The 17,998-nt window shown below is 30.7% G+C and overlaps 1 pseudogene; it reads left to right on the forward strand.

The window, feature by feature from the left end:
- LOC125864026 (gibberellin 20 oxidase 1-like) overlaps positions 1-17,998 on the forward strand; it is a 122,391-nt pseudogene that overhangs the window by 91,126 nt on the left and 13,267 nt on the right.

Genomic DNA, 17,998 nt, shown 5'->3' on the forward strand with positions numbered 1-17,998 from the left:
TCATAAATTATTATTTTTATGTAAATTCAATAAATATGATACATAAATTACTAGGATACAATAATTTTGATGTAATAAAAATTAACATTACTTGAATCTCAAAAGACTCTTTAGATTAATAAATATTAATTTATCTATTAAATTATACATCTACAAATTAATAATATTTTGTAGTTATACTTATATTAATTTAGTGAGTTTTACTATAGTTTCATGTTAAGAATAAAGTTATTTGTAGCTATATAATGAAATCTATCTATGGAAAATCAATCGGAAAAATTCTTTAAATATCCCTACCTATGATTATGCTATATTATGTGTAGATATGTTACATTCTATAACAAAATTATACCCCAATTTTAAGCATTATTAAGCCATTCTTAGCAAACTGTTTGGACGCATTTTTTATATTCAAAGCTTTTTAAGGAAAAAATTTCAAAATCTGATTTGAAATCTATGGTCAAACATATCTTTAAAAATATTTTCTTTTTTAAAATTTGCTTCAAAAATATATGAAAGCTCTCTAGCCACAAAATTAAGCACTATTAAGCCCTTCTCAGCAAACTGTTCACACCCGTTTTTGATACTGGAGAACTTTTTAAGGATTTTTTTCAAAATTTATGGTCAAACGTATCTTTAAAAGTATTTCCTTTTTTAAAATCTGATTCAAAAAACATATGACCTTCTATCCAAATTTTTATCATATTAAAGCTTGAAGGGCAATCAGGTTCTAGTGGGAAAATTTCGTCTATTGTTTCATCTGAAGACGATGAAGAATGGGAAATTGTTGGCTCAAAGAACAAGTCTGCAGTCACAAGAACTCAAGACTTCATTCCTTCAAACTTGAGTGCCATTATTGGGGGGCAGTTGAAGAACCTTGTGAAAGTGAGAGGGAACAAAGCCTCTGCGATAGTTAAACCATTTTTGGTATTCCATCTTGATATTTCACACGAAGCTATTCATAACATTGTAGATTCTCTCCGCCTATTTTCTGCCCCTGAGACACTCGAGGGATATAGAACTACCGTAGGAATGGTTGGAGTGGCTACTGCTAGTAAATCCATCAGCATACACACACTTCCTAAGATGATGATTTTACACCTGAAGCGGTTTGGTTATGGAAGCTATGGAAGTACCAAATTGCATAACCATGTGCATTTTCCTCTTGAACTAGTGATAAGCCGTGAACTAGTTCAAGAGGAAAATGCACAGGTTTATGCAATTTGGTACTTCCATAGCTTCCATAACCAAACCGCTTCACGTGTAAAATCATCATCTTAGGAAGTGTCTGTATGCTAATGGATTTCCTAGCAGTATCCACTCCAACCATTTCTACAATAATTCTATATCTATTGAGTGTCTTAGGGGCAGAAAATAGGTGGAGAGCATCTTGAATATTATGAACAGCTTCGTGTTAAATATCATGATGGAATACCAAAAATGATTGAACAATCACAGAGGATTTGTTCCCTCTCACTTTTACAAGGCTCTTGACCTGCCCCCCAATAATGGCCCTCAAGTTTGAAGGAATGAAGTCATGAGTTCTTGTGACTACAGACTTGTACTTTGGGCAAACAGTTTCCCATTCTTCATCGTCTTCCGATGAAACAACAGACGATTTTTTTCCCACTTGAACCTGATTGCCCTTCAAATTTGAGTAGAAGTTCATATGTTGTTTGAATCAGATTTTAAAAAAGGAAATACTTTCAAAGAAATTTTTGACCATATATTTTGAAAGAATTTCCTTTAAAAGTTCTCAAGTATTAAAAACGGGTTTGAACAGTTTGTTGAGAAGGGCATAATAATAGTTCCTTATTTTGTGGCCAGAGAGTTTTCATATATTTTGAAGCAAATTTTTAAAAAGGAAATATATTTATAGATATGTTTGACCATAGATTTCAAATCAGAGTTTGAAAAGTTTTCCTTAAAAAGCTTTGAAATATCAAAAATGGGTCCAAACAATTTGCTAAGAATGGCTTAATAATTCTTAAAAATGGGGTATAACTTTGTTATAGAATGTACATAGCCATATCTACACATAATATAGTATAATCATAGGTAGAGATACTTAAAGAATTTTTCCGATTTATTTTCCTTATATAGCTACAAATAACTTTTATTCTTAAATAATACTATAGTAAAACTCATTAAATTAATATAGGTGAAACTACAAAAATAATATTAATTTGTAGATGTATAACTTAATAGATAAATTAATATTTATTAATTTAAAGAGTCTTTTGAGATTCAGGAAATGTTAATTTTTCTTACATCAAAATTATTGTATCCTAATAATTTATGTATCATATTTATTGAATTTACATCAAAATAATAATTTAGGATACATAAAGTACAATGAATACATCAAAACATTGTATCTGATTAAATTGTGTATCCTATTTATTGAATTCAATGGATTTTGTATTATGCCTTAATTCAAGTCAGGACTTCACATTTTTGTCGACAACGAATGGTAATCCATTCGTCCAAATTTTAATGCTTTTATGCTTAACATAGGCGACACATTTATGGTAAGCAAATTTACAAACCAGTACTATATAATAAGCTAATGTATTATGTATTACATACAAATAATATAAACATAATCAATTAAACAAATAATACACTTTTTTGGTGAAAAACATTATAAGATCTTTCCACATGACGCGCAATGATATACATCATGAATTCTAAGACTTACAAATTGAATATAACATATTTGGTGTTATTCCTTTTGCAGGCCCTATCGAATAATAGATACAAAAGTTGCTTGCATAGAGCAGTGGTTAACAACAAGACTCCTAGAAAATCACTTGCTTTCTTTCTTTGTCCTGAGAAAGATAAGGTGGTGAGTCCACCAATTGAATTTGTTGACTACAACAACCCTCGATTATATACTGACTTCACATGGCCTGCTCTCGTTGAGTTTACTCAAAGCATCACAGATCTTATACTAACACTTTTTAAGCTTTCTCGATGTGGCTTCAAGACAATAATGTAGAAGCTTAAGAGCTATACATACAAAATTTAAATTTTTGTATATATGTTGAATCTTTGATTTAGAACTACAAATATTCTTGTTCCAATAATTCTATTAAGTTCGACACATAGTATTTAAGAGTTGATTTCTATTTCAGTTTGTTTTTTAGTCTGTAAATACATGTCTTTTGTTAGTCAATAATATAAATTTCTTTAGTGCAATACATAATTTATCCTTCAACTTTTCTTCCATTGTTATTTTCATGCATTTCTTTTCATTCAAAAAGTGATAGGTGGGATCTAGAGCTATTTTTCTAAAGGGACCTTTGAGTGAAGAGATGGATTTCAAAAATAGTTTTTCATGAATAACTCATGCTGGTTTTAGTAATGAAAATTACCAATTATGAGTTGTGAGAACGAAAAATTACTTGGAAGCCCTTGATCGTTAGGAAGAATGTCGTGGAAGAGGATTATGAAATTAATCTGTTAAATAATAATCCCACCATAGCGCAAATCAAGAGTCACAAGGAAAAGAAAATCATGAAGTCCACGATGAAAGCAACTATGTTTGTTGTTGTCTCAACAACTATTTTAAAGAGATTAATATTTCTCCCATCACCAAAAGATATTTGAAATTATCTTAAGAAAGAATATGTTGGAGGTGAAGAATTCAAGTTGCAAAGAATAAAAAACTCCAAGAAAATCAAATAATGCTTGGATAGATTGCTTGATATTGATAACAAGGTAATATTTCTAGGCACTAGATCAGAAAAAGGTAAGTGATGAATGTAAACAAAAGCAACCAAAGGTTGAATCATTAAATAATTTGACTTTAGCAAAAAATCCTGAAACTCATTCTTTGGATGTGATATTCAAGACTCCCTTAATTAAGAGGAAATGTAGTTAATGCCAAAATCCTAAGAAACACCCCCCCCCCCCCCNGATATTATAGAAGAGACATGTGATAACACTCGTATTAAGGAAAAGAAGGCAAAGTTTTCCAATTCCATAGGAAAAGACTTCAGTAGAAGCAGAGCTAGTGAAAGGGCTGATGGAAAGGTAGAGGTAAGAAGAGAGAGCGAGTCGGACAGAATCTAGATTGCACTGTGTCACAGCATAGTGCAGATGCTGAAGATTCTTCAAGATTAGGATCATAAGTGAGACCGATTTGGATGGTTCGACAAATAAAATGATCACGAGAGATAAAATGATGACGATCCCATTTGGGGAACTGGTTTATCGAATAGTGGATCATAAATTTATAATACAAGCAACCAAATGTTCATTCATTGAAAAAGTTGTCTTTAATAAAAATTCCAGAAAACCATTATTTAGATGTGATATTAAAGACTTCCTTAAGAGGAATGCGTTAATGCAATAATCTTGAGACTCAACCTTCCCCATATATTATAGAAGTGACGTGTGATAATGACTTTAAGAAAGAAAAGAAATCACAGTTCTCCAAGTTCTTTGGAAAATATTTCACTATAAGCAAAGCTAGTGACAAATTAATATAAATAATAAGTTCACAATGATTATTGATAAAGTTCATAGCTCACTTAAAGTCTTTTGTGCGTCTTAGGAGGAGAATTTTGATAGGGAAGACCTTGCAAGAAACGATTGTGGCCATATATACCATATTGACTGCCCCAAAGAGTGGAGTATTGAAACGACCCCAAAAATGCCCGAAAATGTGCTTCGGAAACACCTATAATTGTAATTTCCATATATCTCAAAATCCGTGCTTGATTTCGGAAATTCGACTTCATATTCTTATTCAGGGGGTCAAATTGAGTGGGAAATGGGTCTAACCCGAATTTTAGAGCAACCGTATCAAAATTCGAAAATCGCAAAAAATGCGATTTTCAGGGTCAACTTTAAAGGGGCATATCTCTTAGCACACAAGGAACTGTAAGGACCACTACCTATTAAATTAAAGCCCTTCGAGTTATCTTTCCAATGCAATTGGTTTCACCTCATTTCGAGTTAGGATGAAGGAGTTATGACCATTTTCGTAAAACCTGTCGGAGCAGATTTGCAAATTCCAGTGAGCTACGTTACTGTAGCGGCTGGGACGTTTTTCTTTTATAAAAAAGAGGATTGTCCCATACTTAGTTATATTTCTTTCTAGCTTCAAAACACTCAAAAACACTCACTAATCCCTCTCCAAAATTCCACCAAGATCTTCAACCAAATTCAAACATCTCAAGTTCTAATTCCGGATTCAAGACTCAATCTCAAGCATCAATTCTCCATTCCAATCTTCATCAAGGATTCTCCAAAGTTGAGGTATGTGGGTTGATTGTGGAAACCTTCCTTTCCACAAGTCCAACCATTTATCCTCTATTTTACTTCAAGTTTATGGGTCCTTATGATCATTTATGAACTCTTGAATTATGGAATTACTACTACACATTCTATTATGGTCTATTTTTGCATATTATCATGAAATGGAATTATTATGTGATGTTTATGGTTTTCATGCTTCCATGATCAAATTATGAAGGTTGATATATATATGTATGTTGTTGGTGGGCTGATTTATATGTATTTCGGAATTGGTTGGACTTAATACTCTTGAAAGACATAATTTTATCTACATGAACAATAGCCCACCATGTGTTTGATAAAATGCCATTGATAGAATTCTTAGGAAATGGAATGTCCAATGTACATCCTATGAGTCGGATGATTATATAATTATTGAAATGATGATGAAAGGGATACATGTATATGATTTTCTCTATATAAGTGTTGTGAGTCGACCAAGCCTAGCTCGGGGGGTTGTAGGCCCGGGTAACCGTATCAAGGGGTTGGTACCTTGGTTGCCTAGTACGGGGGGTAGTAGGCCCGTATAACCACATCGAGGGGTTTGTACCTTGGTCCCTAGCTCGGGGGGTGGTAGGCCCGGGTAACCACATTGAGGGGTTTGTACCTCTTTCGCCTCTCCAAGGGGGTGGTAGGCCTTGGAAAATACTATATTGATGGTCACTCACCACACATGTACTACGTCCCACTAAATATGATTTTTATGTAAGCGTCATTATATATATCATTTCATTAATGTGCTATCTATCGGGTATGATTATGCATTTTTCCTATGATGTCCATCTATTGTAGCATTGCATTGCATCCCATATACTTAGTACATTCAAACGTACTAACGCATACTCTATGCCTACATGATGTCACCATGTAGGGACCGGAGCACCGCTTGACCATCCTCCTCCGCGTGGCTAATACGATTTCCTATCAAGGTTATTGGTGAGTCCTCCATTCCGGGGACGTTGCTCATGATCTTTTGCTATGTATAAGACTCTTCTTTTTAGTTATGTTTTGACTATGAGGGTGAGCCCGGTAGTTTGTCTTGGCCCCCGCTAAGTACTCATGTTTAGAGGTGGTGTTGGACAAGTTGTGTATTATGCTTGAGCTTGACTCATCTATGGTATTTATGTATCATTCCTTTTTTTTTTCTCTTGCTCCCTTAGTCCCGATTTCCCCCTTGATTATGCTTATCGCTTATGGTCATTTTAATTGCTTCCGCGACCAAGGATGTGTAATGATATGCTATGAGGCTTGTTTGGGATTCCTTCGGGTTCCCCATTCGCCGGTCACGTCTAGGCCCTAGGCTTGGGTCGTGACAAGTATGATCCAGAACACTTGCCCCATCTGCAAGAGGAAAGTGGTTGTTATTTGCAATTTTACATTGAGAAGTCGTGCATTCCACTGTAACTTCACTACAACTAGTCAACTTATTTCAGGCACAGTGACTTGATTTTTGTGGAATCTTTCTACATCATGTTATTTTGGCAAAGCTCAAGAAAGTTCAGGAAAACTTTCTAATTAGAAATAGTTTTCAATCTTAGAACAATGGTCTTTTAGTTTTTCATTTTAGTAAGTTATATGTTTTTTCTTACTTTTTCGAAGCTAAACATAACTAAGTACTTATGTCTCATGTTTTTAATGGATGATACACGACATATTTGATTTTTATTGATATTTAATGTAGATTTTCAATCCCTATTTTATTGTAACTGCATTATTTAGTTCATAATATAATTACTAATCTATATTATCCAATTTCTTATGATATGTGCACTGGATAGTTTGCCCATCTTTGTACTATTAATAAAGCATAATTGTGTATGTACTAACAACATAAAACATACCAACATACATACAAACTTTTATTATGCTTTATTTATGATGTGATATAAGTTTCAAATTTATTATCTTAATTTTCAGACTTGTGTGCTTTCTATGTGAATACACCAATATGCATATCTATGTTTGTAACCATATAACTTTAGATAAACACGTGCATGTAAATAATTATAAGGGTGTAATATCTGATAACGATGTATAACTCTCTCTTATTCCAAAATATTTCAAAGTTTTTCTTGTCACATTTCTTTAAGTAAATCTTGTATTCCAAAAAATGCCCTTAAATTGTAAGCAAATTTAGTGGAGTATGATATTAGAACAATACTTTTTTTTCTAAAACTCAAGTATCCGTCTAATTTAGTTTACCCTACAAAATATACTGAAAGTTATGATTTTGTTGTATGAAAAATCAAAAGATCGAGTGTTCTTTGGGGCTTTAGAAGTTTCTTATTATAATTTGTTCATGATTGCTTTCTACAAATTGAAACTCAAAATTATGACATCATCCATAGATAGATTTAAGATTTAAGATTTAAACTAGATAAGTTAACCCTTTAAGTCTTTAAGATTCTTAATGCTAATCTCATTGTACATTTGAAATTATGTGTTCACAATTATATATTCTTTTTGCACTTTTAATAGTTTTAGTTGTTTTTGACATATTTATTTGTGTTTCATATGGAAAATACTGGGTTTTGTTGGACCTATAGATCATATGCACTATATGCCTCTGATAACATGTCGTTAAAAATTATTTATCTTAAACTGCAACCAAACCGTAAGATTTAGCTAGTGTCATCAAATAATGTCAAAACAACCCATCAGGGAACCCCAATTAGTAGACTCTCTAATGTTACTATTGTTAAAAAATTATATGCACAACGGAAGCATGCCAGAATCTTAATGCTTACATGAATAATATATAATCAAATCGTTTATGCTAGAACATATACAATTATGCTAGAACACATAAACTTGCTGAAATTTAATTCAAGAATTACCTCTTGAACCGTGAGCAGATACCTTCAAGCGAATCCACAAATTAGATAGATCTTCCTTCAAGCAAGTTTTCAAGTTTGACAGATCTTTAAGTGAATCCACAACATAGATAGTAGCTATGTAGTCTTCTACAATGATCCCAAATTCATATCCGAACTCTCTCAATACTTGGGTGGGCAAGTATGAATAGAAACCTTCAATCCTTTTCTAGGTTAGGAGAATCCCTACTTACAGAGATTTCTTCCCAATTCAAAAAGAAAAACAAAACACAGGCTATTTTTTTCTATCATAAAAATACACGACTGTTTTCTTTTTAAAAGAAAAACTCACGCTAGTCTCCTCTTTTCTCCTTAGAAATAAGATTCTGAGTTCTAGTTAAATATGGCCACTGTAGGGACCACAAAATTAAGTACTGAGGCTTCCTATTATGAAAATAATTCCAAATAATTAATTTGAATTATTCTTACCATAATAAATTACAAATCATTCCACTAGAAATTCGTAATTGTACTCCTCTATTTATATTTCGAAATTCCCTATTAAACACTTATGTAATTCTCAATGTTAAGAATACAAATACTAATCAATAAATTAAATTACTAACGAATTTAATTCAATGATTAATTTCGTTTAAAGCAATACTTAACTTATTTCATGTGTCAGATTCATAAATCAACTTGTAAGGTTTAACACGATGAAAACTTATAAGATTCTCAAAAAGGAATACCAATCATACTCTATAACGAGACATGAATTTCATCAACTAACTTATTATTTCACCAATATATATTATTATTATCATCCAATCTACCAGGCATATTGATCCATCTCAAGATCTCAGATTTTAATAAATCAAAATGATAATTAATATATACAAATCATAATAGTTATATCAGGATTGAGAATATACGTACATTTAATAGTTTAGAGAATATGTTTTTGCCAGCCTGTCCAAAACAAGTATCTCTACTCAGTCTCATTCAATACATACAAAATGCACTAGCACAAGAAGTTGGAACTATACCGTTCCCATAATCAAGATAAATTACATATAATCTTGTGCTACAATCGTACCGATGGAATGTACAATTTTCATCCTAGACGGTGAACGAAAAACAATATAATTATAAGAACCGATGATTTAATCATGTGTGTATAAGCTAAAACTCTACACACTAAATTATCTACTATATCAGTAAATAGACACAATAAAATAATATTTGATCTATTAAAACTGAATAAATATTTATTCTATAATAAATATTATATCTGAAGATATGGTTAATAGTATATATCCCAACAATATCCACTTAGACTTTTAACCATCACATTGCTATAATGTATTATATCAAAATGCATGGTTAATAGTACATACCCTAACAATCTCCTACTTAAATATTTAATCTTGAAAATTGTTAGAATACTATGTCTAAATGCATGATTAATAATATATACCCTAACAACCTCCCACATAGACTCTTAACTATACATTTACAACTTTCATAGCCATTTATTTATTTATTTCTTATCGAAATAAATTTACTAAGCTATTTTTTCATGCAATTTTTTCAAATAGTGCTTCTTCGTAACAAATAGATTTTGTACTAAATCTTGAAAGACCTTATCATGAAACCCTCCAAGAGTGTACTTCTTTTCAGAAGTTCTATAATGAAAGTTCTCTCGAGCGTACAAAACAAATCAATCTTTGTTATGATTCTTCCACTACGAGTAAGTACTACAACATTATTACACTTTCATGTTATTGAGTCTTAATATTTTCTTCAAAATCTTTCGATATTAAAATATTAACAACTTTTCATGTGGTGTTAATTTGCTCAACATCACTCCCACTACTTGAGGTAGTAGTTTTCTTATGTCTAGTAAGGTTTCTCCCACTACTTAAATGCAATGGAACATCAGTTCTGACATACTAATTAGATGTTCTTGAGCGTCTGAATTTATAATTGACTTATTTGTTATTTCTTTGTTCAATTCCTGTAAAACTAGTTTATTTCTAGGAACATGGTTTACTAAATGATCCTTTTCTAGAATTCAGACAGTTGTATTAACAATTGCCTTATTTTTTATAAGACATTATAATAAACCTTCTTTTATTCTTTAGGATATCCAATTAACACAGACATTCTGTTCTTAATTCCAATTTTCTTATTCTCCCACTTAGCACATGTGCTGGACAATCCTATATCTGAACATGTCACAGATTAGACTTACGTCAAATCCAACTAGTTTTATAGTTGTTCAAGGTAGTAATTTGAAAGAAATTGAAATCAAAATGTGATATGTAGTTATTAGAATCTATCCCAAAAGAAACAAAATAACTAATAATAAGTCAATAATTAATCTTATCATCCTCATAAGAGTCTACTTCTTTTCTCTTCTACACCAATCTATTATAGAGTGTCTGGTGTAGACAATTAAAGTGCAATTGTTCTATAAGATAAGTGACTCATGAGCTTTGAAGAGAAGTTTACATCACTACAATCAGATTGATGTGACTTTATATATTTTTCATCATGCTATTTTCATGTGTCTTAAATATTTTGAGTTTATCAAGACATTCAGACTTACAAAACATCAAAAAAAAATATTCATATCATGAGTAACCTTTCTGAAAACTCAGAATACTCAAATTCACCTCTTGCCCAAATGCTCATTTATTACATAAATTAGAATAGATTAATTATAACTTATCACTACCTCTTTTTCCTTTTTAAGAGGAAATGTCTCTTAGTCATTTTCCTTCTAAACAAGACTCACATGTTTGTAGTGACTGCACTTTCAATGAACCGGTATGTCTATCCATTAACCAACCTCAAAATTCTATTCAGAATAAATGACTTAGACGCTAATGTATAGATAAGTTTCATTCGATTTTAAAGATATTTTCCCTTATGAGACAGATTAATATAATTCAATTCATGAGATATAATACTAATAAAAAAACGCGCATCAATATACCACAAGAATTAAAATATTCATCAAACTCAATGATAGAAGAGTTACAAACAAATATATTAAATACTCATCTCTTATCTAGTTAGAAATTGAAAATAATTCTTTCTAACATAAGGTAAATTTGGAATGCATTCTTTGAATTAATATCTTATCTCTACCAAAAGAAAAGCTTAAGTAGTACTAAGTCGGTGCATAATGTCAATTGAGAATATGAGATATAATACATTAAATAGATCATGATATTTCGAATAATCCTAAATAACAAAATTTAGGGCTCATTTATACATATATATTCATGCATCTTGAATAGCCAATTGATGAGATTGGAGAAGTACCCATGCAATACACATGTACAATGACCGATTATTCACCCCATAAACTTATACAAACCTAACTCAGATGGAGAGTCTACTGTTAGTTTAATTCAAGTGAAAATCCTCTAGTTACATTGATCCAATCATATATTACTCAATTTAGGAGAGTTAATACAGATTATCAAAACTAAACGATTAAATACATAGTGACGTGCATTTATTTCATCTGATAGGGAGGAAGTTCTAAGCCAGCACATAAAATTAATACTTCACTACTATTCAATCTTGGTAATCAAGGGAGGGGCCCCTATAACCAAATATGACCAAAACTCATATAACGATCGAAAGAAATAATATTTCTTATTAGGTCGTTCTTATGAATCTACCAAATTTCATATCAACCAGAGTCCCCTTTTTTCAAATTCCAAAACTATGATCAATTTGATCGAAAATATTATTTGTCCAAAATATAATTTAAGATTTTTTGTTGAGTAATTCCTATCACATATTATCATTTGTGAAATAGATATACTAATCAAGAACAAAGAACAAAATTCTAAACACTATTTACATTATCTGAGTATTATTTTCTAAAAATCAACATGTTTATGTATACATTGAATATTAAAATTAAAATCATACCTCATAGATATCCATGTATCTTGAACGGCAAAGTTTGATGAAAAATAACTACACATGCAACATACATTTGAGATGTTAGATATTCACTGCAATAAATTTAGATCAAAAGCTAACTCAAATTGAGAGTATATGTTAATTATGCCAAGTGAATATCATTATCCCTAGATTCATTGATCCAATCTAATATTACGCAGATAGGGATAGTCAACACAAATTATCAAAATTAGAGATTAAATTTTAAAGACTTGTATTAATTTCATCTGATATGGAGGACGGTCAAAGGCAACACATGAACTTAATATTTCACTAAAATTTAGTCATGAAGACCATAGATAACAATGTCAATCACCACTATATCATAGTCGAGTAATTTTCAGAATATAAAAAATATCTAAAAACATTATCTAAACAACCTCAAATTGTCAAATCACTTCATAACAATGAGTATTTTTTATTTGATCGTTTCTAATGAGCACACCGAATTTCAGATAAGTCAGAGTTCAAAAATAATATTTATCTCCAAAGCTATGATCAAATTCATATTCAAACGATTTCAAGAAAAATAATCAGATCTTATCCTTATCATATATCAATTCATGTTAACTCATCATGTGTAATCATGTAATACATAGAACATAGATAAAATTGATATAAAGGATTTCATTCATACTAAATCACATTATAATTCCAAAGAACGAGTTTAAAATCATAACCACATAGCAATGAGTACTTCTTACTAGGCCGTTATCAATGAACGTACAAAATTTCAGCTCAATTGAAGTTTATTAAAACAATTATTCCAAAAGCTATGACCAAATTTTAATTCAAGTGATTTAAGAATCTTTAGAAATTAAAACAATATGACCTATATTCGTATCACACATCAATTCATGTTAAATAACCATGCACAATCATATTCCAAATTTGACATAAACATAACAGATATAAAGAATGATCTTATCATATTCAAATCAAATTTTAATCTGACAAACTACTTAAAACTCATCTAAATGATTTTAAATGGAACCATCAAATTTCAAGTCAATCAAAGATCAAAAAATTTCATGACCACATAAACTATGACCAAATTTGACAAATAATTATTTTTATAGGCATAGTTAAAGATTAAAACAACTTGATTCAAATTTCATTATCCTTTAATAATTATCTAATGAGCATAATGTTATGTGTCTTTCCTTTGATTAAGACGCACAACATCTTTTTATCGCAAATTGTCCTCTCGATTAATGTACCCGAGAATTCAAGATATTACATTTTTACCTTTCATATCAGTGAAAACCTTTAATATCATCTATTCTCATGAATTAATTAAGTGATACTAATATCTAAAGTTTAATCTCCACTTGAGTAAACAAACTTTTACTAGTGTACATTTATGTAGGACAATTTATACATGTTATATTGAGTTTATTCTAATGACTGAAATAAATAAACCACCTTAGTGTATCTTATTTATTAATCATAATTCTCAGTTCATATATTAATATAACCTTATATATATAGAGAGAGAATTTTTTTCGTGATTTCAAATAAATAATTAATTTCATAAGAATTATTTATCAATCATTACTTCTTAAAGTATACATGCATATGTAAGAAATCAAAGCTCATATAATTATAAAAGAAAGAAAGAAATTAGAAAAAAGGAAAAATATCCTAATACAATGATGGCACCAGTGGCTGTTACCGTCACTTCATGAATTATATATATTTCTCCTTTTCTTTTGAAGTTTTGGCAAAGTGAACAAAATAGTACAAGAATTTCTACTCCAAAAAATTAAGGAATTCTTTGGTCAAAACTATTTTTCAACAATCCACTTTTGTCGTCAAAACAAATAAAAAAAAATTATAAAAAAAACTTATTCTTGGCTAATCAAAAGGAACAAGCACATGTAGGTCAACTGTATCCATTATTTGACAAATATTACATATTAACTTTGCCAAAAAGTATTACAATCGTTGTGAACACACCTGCCGCCGACACATGCAATATAGCACTTCCTTTTATGTCTTTTTATACGTGAATATGAACAAAAAAAACATACTCATGTACATAATCACAAATATGTATAACTAGATTAGGCTATCTATTTAGATGCAAACTTAGCTATTGATGCCAATTGTTAGAAAATTATATGCAAAGCGGAAGCATATCAGAATCTTACTGCTTAGATGAATAATAGATAACCAAATCGTTTATGCTAGAACATATACAATTCTAGTAATAATAGATAACCAAATCGTTTATGCTAGAATATATACAATTATACTAGAACCCATAAACTTGTTGAAATTTCAGTCAAGAATTACCTCTTGAAGCGTGAGCAGATACATTCAAGTGAATCCACAAGTTAGACAAATCTTCCTTCAAGCGAATTCCCAAGTTAGACAGATCTTCAAGTGAATTAAAAAGATAGACAACAGACGTGTAGTCTTCTACAATGATCCAAAATTCACATCCGAACTCTCTCAATACTTGGGTGGGCAAGTATGAATAGAAACATTCAATCTTTTTCTAGGTTAAGAGAATCCCTACTTATAGAGATTTCTTCCCAATCCAAAAAGGAGAACAAAACACAGGCTATTTTCTTTAACCATAAAAATACACGATTGTTTTCTTTTTAAAAGAAAAACTCACGCTAGTCTCTTCTTTTCTCCTTAGAAATAGGATTCTGAGTTCTAGTAAATATGGGCACTGTAGGGATCACAAAATTAATTATTGAGGCTTCCTATTATAAAAATAATTCCAAATAATTAATTTAAATTATTCTTACCATTATAAATTACAAATCATTCCACTAGAAATTCGTAATTCCACTCCTCTATTTATATTTCAAAATTTCACATTAAACACTTATGTAATTCTCCATGTTAAGTTTACAGATACTAATCAATAAATTAAATTACTGACGAATTTAATTCAATGATTAATTTCCTTTAAAGCACTACTTAACTTATTTCATGTGTCGAATTCATAAATTCACTTGTAAGGTTTGACACGATGAAACTGATAAGCTTCTCAATAAGACATATCAATCAATCTCTATAACGAGACATAAATTTCATCGACAAACTTATTATTTCACCAATATATATTATTATCATCCAATCTACCAAACATATTTACCCATCTCAATATCTCATATTTTAATAAATCAAAATGATAATTAATTTATATATAGATCATAATAATTATATCAAGATTAAAAATATAAGTACATTTAATAGTTTAGAGAATATGTTTTTGTCAGCTAGTCTAAAACAACTATCTCTACTCAGTCCCGTTCAATACATACAAAATGCACTAACACAAGAAGTTTAAACTATACCGTTCCCATAATCAAGATAAATTACATAAAATCTTGTGGTACAATCTTACCGATGGCATGTCCAATTACATCCTAGATTGTGAACAAAAAACTTAATACTTATAAGAACAGTTGATTTAATCCTTTGTGTATAAGCTAAAAGTCTACACACTAAATCATCTACTATATAAGTAAACAGACACCATAAACGAATATATGATCTATTAAAACTGAATAAATATTTATTCTATAATAAATTATATATCTTAAGATATGGTTAATAGTATATATCCCAACAACTACTAATTCTCCCACTGATAAAAATGGCCATCAACTGGTGGGCCTGCCAAGTAGCTCAAATTTAGAGAAGAAGATACATAAGAAAAATGAGAAGAGAAGATCGCTTGAGAATCATCCTGATGGGGGTATATCTTAAGCTATCGTATTTTTAACTTGATAAAATCCTTGGATTTCTCTTAACTCTATGTGACATGTTTTGTATGTATAGAAAATTCCAAGATGAGGAACTTAAGTGAGATATTTTTGGATAGTTCTATAGTTAAAAAGTGTAGGAGAGATGATGTAAGTTATGATGACAATCCAATTGGGGGCACTGTTTTATCAAACCGTGAGATAAGAAAAGGTTAGTGATATATATAAATAGAAGCAGCAAAAGATGGATTCATTGAAAGAGTTGGCTTGAGCAAAAAGTTCGGAAAGCCATTCTTTAGATGTGATACTAAAGACTCTCGTAAGAGAAAATAGAGTGAATGCTAGATTCCTAAGACACAACCTTCCCCCAGATATTATAGAAGAGATATGTGATACCACTGTAAGAAAGAAAAGAAAGCAAGGTCTCCAAGTCCGTGGAAAAAGACTTCAACTGAAGCAGAGCTAGCGAAGGGACTGATGGAAAATGGGAGAACAAATTTGACAAGATCTAGATTACATTGTGTCTCAGCATAGTGTAGATTCTCATCAAGATTCTTCAAAAAGAAATTTGTCTATTTGGTAACCTTTTGTTGCAGCCACTTCAAACTCTTCTTAAGTGTCTTGTTCACATAAGAACTGACTAAAAATGGAAATTAGCAATTGATAAATTTTATAGCTAAACAACAAAATACATTTCTAATCCTATTTAGTCACAAATTTTTGATAAAATTTTGTTACCTATGAATAATTTAACAAAGGTTAGCAACGAAGTTCGTTGCTAATTCAAATTATATACAATGGAACCAATATCATAACCTGGAAGTCATGAGTACAAAGGTGTCTACTGTGAACAAATGGAAGTCCCATTAGTGGAACACAACAAGACGTCTCAATGGAAAAAGACTAGCTAACATATATAGAGAAGGAGAAAGGTTGGTACAAAATCTTCAACATATACACTATGTTGAGACACAGTGCGACCTATATCTTGTCCGACTCGCTCTCTCTTCTTACCTCTGTGTTTTCCATCAGTCCCTTCACTAGTTTTGCTTCTACTGAAGTCTTTTCCCATTGAATTGGAAACCTTTGCCTTCTTTTCTTTAATACGACTGTTATCACATGTCTCTTCTATAATATCTGGGGAGGTTGTTTCTTAGGATTCGAACATTCACTCCATTTCTTCTTAATTAAAGAAGTCTTTAATATCACATCCAAAGAACGACTTTCTTGATTTTTTGCTAAAGTCAAAATATTCAATGAAACCTTTGGCTACTTGTGTTTATATTTATCACTTACTCTTTTTGATCTAGTGCCTAGAAATCTTACCTTGCTATGAATACCAAGCATTCTTTGATTTTCTTGGAGTCTTTTATTCTTTGCAACTTGAATTCCTACACCTCCAACATATTTTTTCTTAAGGTAATTCCAAATTTCTTTTGGTGATGGGAGAAATATAATTCTCTTTAAAATAGTTGTCAAGACAACAACAAACAGAGTTGCTTTTGTCGTGGACTTCATGATTTTCTTTTCCTTGAGACTCTTGATTTGCGCTTTGGTGAGATTATTTTGTAACGAATTAATTACATAATCCTCTTCTACTGCTTCCTTCCTAAAGATCAAGGGTGTCGAAGTAATTTTCCATTCTCACAACTCATAATTCGTAATTTTCATTACCAAAAACAGCATGAGTTATTCATGAAAAACTATTTTTGAAATCCATCTCTTCACTCAAAGCTCCCTTCAGAAAAATAGTTCTAGATCCCACCTATAAGTTTTTGAAAGAAAAAAAATGCAGGAAAGTAACAATGGAAGAAAAGTAGAATGATAAATTATGTATTGCACTACAAACCTTTATATTATTGACTAACAAAAGACATATATTTACAGACTAAAAACCAAATTGAAATAGAAATCAACTCCTAAATACTAGGTGTCGAACTTAATAGAATTATTGGAACAAGAATATTTGTAGTTCTAAATCAAAGATTCAACATATATACAAAAGATTCTGTCACGACCCGATTTATCAAGTCATGATGGCACCTACTATAACCCACCAGCAGGTAAGCCAACCCGTAACCCGGAACAACAAGTAATGGGTCTGAGGGTAGAAATTAACCAAGAGTAGGCAAATGACAATATAAACAGACGGAAGCAAACCAA

Source organism: Solanum stenotomum, chromosome 5 (assembly GCF_019186545.1).
Source record: "Solanum stenotomum isolate F172 chromosome 5, ASM1918654v1, whole genome shotgun sequence".
Classification (NCBI taxonomy): domain Eukaryota; kingdom Viridiplantae; phylum Streptophyta; class Magnoliopsida; order Solanales; family Solanaceae; genus Solanum; species Solanum stenotomum.